This window comes from Camellia sinensis, chromosome 8 (genome assembly GCF_055761805.1).
Source record: "Camellia sinensis isolate YWXY chromosome 8, ASM5576180v1, whole genome shotgun sequence".
NCBI classification, from domain to species: domain Eukaryota; kingdom Viridiplantae; phylum Streptophyta; class Magnoliopsida; order Ericales; family Theaceae; genus Camellia; species Camellia sinensis.
Window position 1 is genome coordinate 24,408,499 of NC_138968.1, and position 10,890 is coordinate 24,419,388.

Consider the following 10,890-nt stretch of genomic DNA (forward strand, 5'->3'; position numbering starts at 1 on the left):
CCCCCGCCACGGGTGATTGTTGTCTATAATCCATTCTGTTGATCACCTTAAAGTCCAATGTCTTGAAGGCACAGAAGAATGGAGGGTTCAGCAGAAGGAAGGCGCGCTTAACGATATATCTATCTCAGGGAGGCCTTCCACACTTCAGACATCAAAGAAGCAAAACCCAAAGAATGTGATCTCTATTGGAGAAGATATTGGTCCCTCTAAAATGACATCTTTTGGAGGAAAAAGAAATGTTTCAAAGGCTCCAGAGAAAGAACAAGCTGGTGGCTGGAAAGCACTCACTGACCTCACAAACTCCGGGAAACATCCACATCAGGCATCAAAGAAGAGTCAGGATAAGAAGTTTACTGTTGTGGAGGAACAATTTCTGCATAATTATCAGGAATGCATCTAGGCACAGAGGAATGCCAAAACCATTGCCAAAACCTATGAAGCACGGATACTTCAAATAGGGTAATGTATGTGTATTGTATCCGTATCGGATACCGATACTCCTTGGATACTTACGGATACGTATCAGATACTTATTAAAAGTATCGGATACTTCTTAATTATTTTTTCATTAATTTTGGAGTATTGGATACTTAATTTTGAAGTATCGGATATTCCAAGTCATGTTTACTTGTTTTATGAAATTAGAATTGTAGCATTTCTTGCATAGTAATATAATATAATATAATTGCACGTATAAATATAAGAATTTTTTTCTAATACTTTGTTAAGTTCTTCGATAAGAAGAGCCTAGTGAGTTAAATAATAGAATTTATTAAATTGATAAATCCTAATTATTTCATGCATGTCCCCTATAACTACATAGATAGTAAGAATTAACAAGAGAATACAACAATGATAAAATTAAATATCAATAAATAAATAAGCAAGTAAATTTGAATACGATATTTTTCACTAGTGTCAAAGGAAAAAGCATAGGGACAAGTTGTGAATTGTTCTATTATTATAATATAAATATATTAAACTTGATATTGAAATGAAATATTTGCAAAACCTATTAAAAATTTAAAAAGTAAACAAGCTACTAGCTTAAATTAATATAAAATTTTCAAAAATTAGTATTTTACATTATAAAATTACATTGTGGTTTTTAAACATTCTTTAGCTTATGTGTAACTCATTATTAATAATTTTCAAAAATATATTTTTCACAAACGTATCCTAGCCGTACTAGTATCCTATTTTTTTAGGTTTTATCGTACTATCGTATCCGTATCGTGTTGTATCTATATCTTGTATCCGTATCTATGCTTCCTAGGCCAAAACCACTCAGTGACCTCACAAGCTATTGTACTAGATAGATAAGGGTACTATCTCTTTTATTCTTCTGAGAAACCTACTGACATTTATTTGCCTTCATATATAGATGGTTACTCAATGCAGTTAGGCTCTCCACTGTCAGGGAAATTGAAGGTCGGTACACATTTTGATCTCGCTTCATAAAATGTTTATGCTTTTCTTCTTGGGTTTTCATGATTCGGGTATTCAAGATCAACACAATGATATACTATCTTCTTTTTCTTTTTTTGTTGTTGTTTCAGCCTGAGAGTCCCCTTTGGTACTTGGAGATGGAAGAGATGTTTGAGCTGAGTATGAAGATCAATCTCAATGGAAGAAGCCTAGTGTACAAAGTCCTTGTGGTAGTCCTTTTGGAAGTCCCGAATCACCCACGCCTTTGTTGCTGTTTAATGATTACAACTCTCCAATTTCACGTTGAAGCACTCACCACTCGCAGATGGTGCTCCTGTCCAATGTCATTATTAGCCCTTTGTTGTTTAAGATAAATGATTTCATTTTTGTAATTTTTTAATTGTTAACAAAGGAACTTAAATGGGTATCAGAAATCAAAACAAAACTTGGTCATGTGTACAAGTTTTCTGCTATGAATGCATAAGTCAGTCAAGAAAATTATTATTTTTTTTTTTTGTTTTCAAGATGATTATTGAACTCTATAAATTTTATTATGGACACTAAGTTTTTTTTTTTTAATAAAATATTTTGAAAAAGTTCAGTTCCTTATAATGGTGAATTCTATCTATATCAATTTTATGCTTCTCATTTGATATGAACAAAAAATTTATAAGCAATTTTAATTTACTTAAATAATATTTGTTTAATTGTATAAATTAAAAATATTATACTAATCAAAACCTTAAACAACAATTGAATCAGAAGAACTCTAGCATGAAATTCATTATTTTCTAGTATTTGAAATTGTGATTTTATTATTATTATTTTTAGGGTAAACTATCAATAGGTCTTACTAATTAAACTTAATTTTCATCAAGTCCTATTGAAAATAAGTCGTAATAAAATCATTTTTAAAAATATTTTTTTTGATGATTTTTTGCATGTCACCAAAAATTGACAATTAATGACTTTTTTTTGTCACGGTTTTTATAAATTGTTACTAAAACTTACAATTAGTGACTTTTTGTGGCATTTTTCAAGCTGTTGCTGAAAGTTGAAAATTAGTGAAGCTTTTTGGTGATGATTTTTTAAACTGTCACCAAAACTTATAATTAGTAACTTTTTTGTGACAATTTTAAAATTATCGCTAAAAATTAACAATTAGTAACTTTTTTTTAATAGTGTTTAATGAAAAACACCATTAATTTTCACATGACCCATTGGATAATAAATCCATCTATCAGGACTTACACGTAAATCCCAATTTTTTTTATAGCAAGTAGTCCTAAGAGACAAATTTTTATTAGAGTCATTTTTTGATAAATCCTCTTTCTAAGTATTTTATTCCATCTAACCTATCTTTTTTTTTAGTATTCCATTAGGTCCTGTTTAATGTAATATGGCCAAATTACCCTTCTAATTTTTTGAACATGTTTCCAATTTAAAATTAATACACAATAAAAAATAACAAGTTTCCCATTTCATGGAAAAAAATCTCTCCCGTATTCTATGGATAAAATGTCTCTCTCATTCTAAGGAGAAAATATCTCTCTCATTCTACGGAGAAAATTTTAAATTATGAACTTTCAACTTTTTTATAAAGTGAAAATTTTAAAAATAACACAACAAAAAATTTGAACGAAAATCAAAATACAATGTGAATATTCATAATAAATAACAAACATACAACTAATTTCCAAAAAAATAAAACACATACCAAAGTACAATGTGATGTTCACAATAAATAACAAACATACAATTAACCTTTGAAAAACATAATACTCATAGTGAATGTTTACAGTTTATAATTAACATACAATTAATCTTTAAAAAAAAAGTAAACTCATACCAATGTGAACATTTACAACGCAACATGAAAACATAAAACAACATTGAAAAAAGTAAAAATCGACTATTTCGATTGTTCAATGGTAACAAAAATGATTGTTCAACCAACAAGTATAGTAACAAAAACAGCAAAATAAAACTAACTTTCAAAAAAATAAAATGTGTACTAAATACAATGTGAATGTTAACAATTTATAATTAACATACAACTAGCCTTGAAAAATAAACTCATACAAATGTGAACATTTACACTATAATATGAAAACATAAAACAAAATTGAAAAAGGTAAAAATCGACTATTTTGATTGTTCGATGGTAACAAAAATAATTGTTTAACCAAGAAGCATAGTAACAAAAATAACAAACATATAACTAACTTTTGAAAAAACTTTAAAAAAAACTCATACCAAAATACAATGTCAATATTTATAATTTATAATTAACATACAATTAGTCTTAAAAAAACTAAATTTATATCAATGTGAACATTCTGTAGACAACCCATTTTTTACCGTCCTCAAGACTTGGACGTTACCGTTTGAACACCTGGTGATCATCCATGTTTGTGTTCGTTTGGAGTTCCCGGAGGTCTCGGCTACGCGCCTTGCCTCAGGATCTCCGAACTCGACTGTTTAGTGTCTGGTTTTGCACCAAACACTTGTGTTTTGCCTTGGAGGGGCAGGGAATGCCTTGTGAGGCATCCCCACACACCACCGGCCATGGCCAGAGGCCACCGGCTGGTGTTTTGTTGCCATCGGCAATTTATATTGCCGGTCGGCACTCGATTTTGTCAAAATGGCATTTTTGAGCAGCCGACTACTGTTCATCTACTTTATGTAGATATTTTGTGCCAGCTGTGATAGCTGGCACCAACTCTGCTTCCCTCCATACACGTGTATGGAGGGATTTCCCTCTAAGCAAGTTTGTTGTGTAAGCTTTGCAAGAGGGACTTCTATAAGAGGAGAGCTCTTCTCCTTGTTCGTGGTTAGAAAATTTGAAGGCAAAAACCAGAGCTTATACATATAGATACACCCTCTCTCTATATATCTCTCTCTCTCTCTCTCTCTCTCCTCCCTTGTGTGTGTTTCATGGCCTAAAAGTGTACTTTTACCTTAGTTTTGCACTAATACACACACTATTACACCTTGCTCCGAGATTGAGGGGCTTTGAGGGTTGATTCTTGAGTTTTTGGACTGATTTTGATCAAAAGAAGAGGGCTGCATTGGCTGTTCTTGAGGTGTGCTTCAAGGGTGAGCACTTTGCTTTAGTTTCCCCAAATTGCACTAGTCTTTTACCTATCTTCCTTGTTGATTTAGTTTTTGTGCATAAAATAAAAAAGGCTTATATTTTCATGCTTAAGAACTTTCATTAAGCGTGTTTTGTGGTTTGAGTTCAAACTCACCCTCTTAGGCCTTATTTGGCCCCTTTTGGTGCTTCATTTGTAAGGTCTTGTTTACTTGAGTGTCTTAGCCTTCTCACCACTAAAAACCAGTGGATTTTCAGTTGTGAGAAAGGTGGTTTGAAGTCTTGTATAGGGGAGGGACACCCCTCTCCCTTCATTGTTTTATTTCCTTGCCTTTTGGCTTAAAGGGCAACATGCATGCTTGACTAATTTTGGCCCTATTTAAGAGTTTTTTTGGTGTCTCTAGGTCATATGTCATCTCTGTTTTTGGTCGGATTTGTGGCCTTTTGCATGCTTAATATACTTGCTTTGCATTCCTCCATTTGGCCTAGAAATGCATCTCATGCTTAAGTCATGATTCTTGCATATGTTGGCTTAGTTCCATGAAGGTGTTAGCATTATTTCACCATGTTTAAGGCCTGTTGGCCATCTATTTCAGTCATGCTTGCCTTATTTGGTGTCCTCTCTTTGTGTTTTGGCTTGTAAGCTTTGAGCATTTTGACTTCTAGCATGCGTAGCTATGACCATCCTCATGATTTGGCATCATTTAGGATCATATTTCAGCCCATAAATCATGTTTATATGTGTGCATAAGTGACCTCTTTCATGCTTTGAGGGCATGCTTTTTATGCCTAGAAATGAGCTTTGGTGCATGCATCTCATTGGAGCCACTTTAGCTGCCATGTTAGTAGGTTTTGGGGTCTATTTTTGCTTGCTTAGTTTCTGTTTTGGCTTGTCCAATTCATGCCATGAGTGGTCATATTGGTGGAAGTAAAGTGCCCCCTTTTGTGCCTTGACCTTAGGACCATTGGTTTGTTTGTTAGCATGAGTATTTGTCCACCATTTTGGACACTTTTGGCCACTGTTTTGGGGTGGATCAAGGTTTGCCCCTTCATGGTTTAAGCCCACCATTGCATACTTGTCTCATGTCCATTACATGATTGCTTCATCAAATGTTGTAATATGTCGATCCTATTGCTTAGATTGTCCATGTTTGCATTGCATTTGCATCTTGTATGCCTAGCATTGCATACTTGCCATATTAGTTGCATGGCACTTGGCATGCCTTGCATTTTAATCCCATGTTGTATCTTTGAGTCATTGTTCCCATAACATGCATTGCATTACTTGGTTTGGGGTGTCAAACCAAGTGTGAGGGTTAAGGAGCGTTCATACTATAAGTGATGTAATGCGCCTTGACTCTCGGTCACCGGGGCCCTTGACTTCGGTATGATAGGGTCTTGGTCCTCACTTGTGTGATTGCATGCATTTTTACATCAAGTGGCAAGCTTGATCTCTTGGGCTATCATGCACCATTGATGGCTCGAGGATCGAGGGCCATGCTTCCCTGAGTTCAAAGCATGATGGGGAACATGACCATGCTCACATGTGCCTGAAATCCCATGCCATATACTGTCTGTCCTCTGCTGCTGTCAAAACTGTCTTCTGCAGGAAGCTTCTGCCGACCGGCAGCATGCAATGCCGACCGGCCATTTGTTAAGGGCCGATAACTCTATCAGAAGCCGATGGAAATTACATATGGCCGGTGGGCATCCCCTCCAGCCGATGGTACTCTACAGTGTGCAAGGAACCTGTCCCAGAACTTTGGCAATTTTCAGAGAAGCAGGGTAGTGTAAACAGAGGCAGCCTTGGTATGGTACGGACTTTCCGGGCAAGGCGGGTTCGAGCATGCATCATTCGCGCATCCCGAGGCAGAGGCAGCCTTGGTGTGGCCATCTTTCTCCTTTTGTGGCCATCTTTCTATTAATTAATTAGAAATTCTGTAATAATTAATGTATTTATTATTCGGACTGTAATATTTATTTGTACCCTCCGAGTGAGGGCAATTGTGTAATAAGTGTGCGTGAGTGGATGTATGTCTTCCAACTCCACGTCTTTCTTCCCTTTTATTTACCTGCTTATGATGGTAGACTAGGGCATATTTAAAATTAGCATACCTTATGCTATGCATGCGTGCATCCATACATTTGTCCTGCATGCACCGGGCTCGGTACATCACGCTAACTGCATTTGTATTTCAATTCCAAATTGAATACGTGCATTAATTGGTTGCATTTCACATGCCATGTTTAGGTTAGCCGAGCCTACTCTAATTGCATCTTGCATGTCTTGCATTAGTCAACTTGACATGAACTAGGATCATGCATGTTTGCTAACTAGTTTATTGTTTTGGCACGGAGTACGTTGTAAGTATTTATGCTTTAGCATACCGCATGCGTGTGAGTGTTGCCATGACAGTATGTTTGCCATGCGGCTAAATGCCTATGTGATAAACTGTTTGAATGCCTGTGGGTGAAGGTTGGATTGTTTGAGTTGGAAAAACTCGTTGAAATCCGTATTTTAGCCTACTTGCGAGTAGCGAATTCCAAAATATTTTTCAAAACAAACGGATATGCAATGCTTCTTTCCAAATTAGGCAATCTAGTCTATACTTGTTTGCTGTGCGCATAACATAGTAACTCTAGGCTAATAAATGGAACAAGAACACATAACGTTTTCAAAAATGGATATCACGGTTAGTAGAGGCTGATCTTCGGATCGGGCGAGAGGGGGTGCTCATAGCTGACCTTCCCCAATCGTACCCTAGCTCCCGAGCCGAGGCAACTCTGGTGATGACGGACATGTGGCCTTCGGCACCGAGTCAGGGTTTCCTAAATTTCCCCATTTTAAAATATTTAGGTGGCGACTCTGTATCTGGCAAAGCAGTCCATGTTTGGCACTTCTTTTCAAAAAAATCTATTTTTCTCAAAACGATTTGCCAGATTTGGACTCTTTGGTTCAAGATTAAGAACCGAAACCAAATCGAGTCCGAACCGTAGAGAGGCCCCATGCGGGCGCGTCTACAGTTTCTGGCGACTCCGCTGGGGATTTAGAGAGCTTGACTCGAACTCGTGATATCCTATTTTGATTTCATTTATGTGTCTCTTTGCATTGCATGTGCATTGGTGCGCCTAGGAACACAGTGTTTGCCATCTGCCATTCCTGAACGGTTTGCCGGAGGCTTGTCTTGTCAAGGCATGACCATAAGGCTGGCCGGTTATGGGCTCTAACAATATGGGAACACAAACCCCCGGTTTTACCGGGGCACCCTTTTCGACCATTCGACCTAGTGCATAGTCGGACCCATAGTGACCATTCCAAGTTAGGACAGACTGCTTACCCGATGTTAGGTTGTTTGAAAACTGCTGCATGCATAGTGAAACCCTAGCTCCTGACAAAATAGGACAGGGAAACCCTACCCCAACATAGGGGTGCTTTGGCTCTCTTTACTTGCTATGTGCTTTTAGAGTGTTGCTCTACAGGAACGTGCATATCAGTTTGCAAGATTGAGTATTAGACCTGAGGACATCAGTATCAGTTATGAGAATCAGTTATCTACGGGTATCAGGTTCAGTTTTGGGAACAGTGATTTTGGGGAACAGTGATCAGTATCGAGGAACAGTGTGTTCGGGTTACCAACTGTGTATTATGGATACCCAACTGTGCGTTGTATGTGTTTATTTTATGCCGTTATGCTGCCCGATTGTTAGTTTATTTACTGCTTTATTTATCTTTTTGCTAGGTAGTTTAGCATCATTGCTTCCAACCCGGTAGATATTCCCCAAGCACTTTGGATCAGAGGTCGTCGGCTCCATCGATCTCAGGATCTGGTAGACGGACAACCAGTGTACCACTCTCTACCCCCGGTTACCAGACGGAGGACAACTAGGCAGAGGGCATCAGTTCAACAGTCAGTACAGAGGGCTTTATCTACCCCACCTGTGTACAGTAGGGATCAGGATCCTGTTTCACCCACAGAAAGGGAACATATACCGACAATTCAATCAGAACAGAACAGCATGGCTAGTTTAGAAGAGATGGTGCGCCAACTCCAAGAAAGCATGAAAGTGATACAGCAGGATGCTGTCCGACATGCAGAATTCGCCAAACAACAAGCCACAGTTATGAATGAGCAAGCGGAGATAATCGTGAGATTGCAGCAGCAAACTGGAGCCTCTTCTTCACAGCAAGTCCCTCCCCCACTAAGGGTTCCAATACCCGAAGAGACACCAAATGCCCGGAATGTCCAAGAAGATACAGACATCCCAACGGGGCCTGCTCCACCCCCGATTCTGCCTCAACTATCCAAGGCACCCACTCCTATCAATCAATCGGATTCTCCCTTCGAGTCCGAGGTGGACCCCGTGGCATTAAAAATGAGCAAGCTTGAAAAGCTGTTCAAGAAATCTCAAGGTGTGAAGTCCATTCCGGACATTGAAGACGGATACACCGACGCAGCCGTGACACTACCAGATCGGTTTAAGATGCCACAAATTGATCATTTTGACGGATCCGGGGATCCCATGGTGCACCTGCGACTATTTTCAGACATCCTAAGGCCAATGGGCCTCACTAGACTGCAGAAGCTGTCTTTATTTGGCCGGACCCTGTCGGGTGTAGTGGCCACATGCTATGCCAAATTGGAGGATGACGTTAAGAGAAGTTGGGACGAGATGACTGAGGCCTTCATCCTGCAGTACTCATACAATACACAAATCGAGATCACGACCCGGGATCTCGAGACAACGATGCAAGAACCCAAGGAGAGCTTCTCAGAATTCGTAACCAGATGGCGGGCTAAGGCTTCGATGATGACCTTAAGACCCACGGACAAAGACCAGATTCGGATGATTGTGCGCAATCTTCAGCCGAAGCTAATGCAAAAGATGATTGTACTCCCCTTCCCTACCTTTTCTGATCTGCATGAAATGGGGGTGCAGATTGAGGACGCCTTAAAACAAGGCTTGATTGATAATGACCAGGAGCAACCCCGCAGAACTTTCAATCGTAATACTAATGCAGGCCCGAGTGGCGCTACAACTACCAGGACCTCCGAAGTGAGTATGGTCACCACCAACCCTTCCCCGAGAACTATGGCAGCCACACCATTCTCCGGTGCGTCCGGAAGCAACCCACAAACAACCAAATACCCTCCAAAAAATACCAGAACCTTCGCTCCGCTTTATATGCCCCTGTCCAAAGCTTTGGGGGTTTTGATCAGAAAAGGGCATCTGAAGCCCCTAGAGCCGCGACCCTTACCAGAAAGACTCCCCGCTGCCCACAACCCAGCCAAGTATTGTGCATTTCACCAGCAGCACGGTCACGACACCGATCTATGCTTTCGATTACGTCATGAGATTCAAGATCTCATTGACAACGGGGTGATTTTACCTCCTGAGAAACCCAATGTTACTACAAATCCTCTCCCCACACATAACCAAGCTCCACCACCCAAAAGAATCAATTTCATCCATACTGGGGTCATGCCCTACGATCCTAGTATTTATATCACACCTTCCTATCTGCCTAAGCCGGAGGTTTTTCTTCCCGATTGCACCGATTTGTGCATGATGGATGTCTCCATAACCCAACCCGAGCCAGCGGTGGTGACTATCAAAAGCAGGAGAGAGAAGGCTCCAAAGGAAAAGGAGGTTGTTGAACCAGAGTCTGCGGAATCTGGGAGTGATGTTGGGAATGCTTATAGTCCGAGTGACTACATTTCACCGATAGGCCAGAATAGACCAGATGTGGAATTTCTAGCAGGAGGAGAGCTGTGTGCAATCTAAGGAGACAGCCCAGGACAGGGAACGGATGATTTGACGGCTGTAGAAGAGGATCTTGCCAAGTTCCAATTTTACAGTAACCAAGATCTAGGAGACTTAGCCGTCAACTGGTTCGATTATAAGGAGTCGACAGAGGCCACGGGATGGTTGGACGATCAGCCAGATGTGGTAGGAGAGTTTCAGTCAGAACAAGGCCCGGCGGAGGCAGCAATGTCAGTAATAGCCGGGAGGGTCGAAGAACAGAGTACATTGCCGGAGAGCGCCGGTGTCAAGAGTTTCGCTCGGGAATGGAGCATTTTGAGTACAGGGATTATTGAACAATCTACTGCATTGACACAGTCAGAACAGGAAAGATTCGAAGATTCCAAGAGAATCAGGAAGGCAAAAGCCCACGTGGGTGTTAAGACCGCCGCAAGTACAAAATGGAGAATGCTGCGAGCATAGGAATAGAAGGTACTGCAAGTGTCGGAACAGTCATGCCAGAACCGGACAGGTGCCTGTCAGCTGCAGATGGCATGTGGTGGGAAGACGATGATCCATGTCTTGTCCACACAGACGAGGATTGGGGAGGTAACCAACCAGATGAT

The 10,890-nt window shown here is 39.8% G+C and overlaps 1 long non-coding RNA gene across 1 annotated transcript; it reads left to right on the forward strand.

Annotated features, from left to right (window-relative positions):
* The first annotated feature begins 489 nt into the window (after positions 1–489).
* On the forward strand, positions 490–1,934 carry LOC145796858 (uncharacterized). The gene is made up of 2 exons (XR_014337471.1): positions 490–1,431; positions 1,560–1,934. It is a non-coding gene; the product is annotated as an uncharacterized LOC145796858 (long non-coding RNA).
* The last annotated feature ends 8,956 nt before the right edge of the window (positions 1,935–10,890 follow it).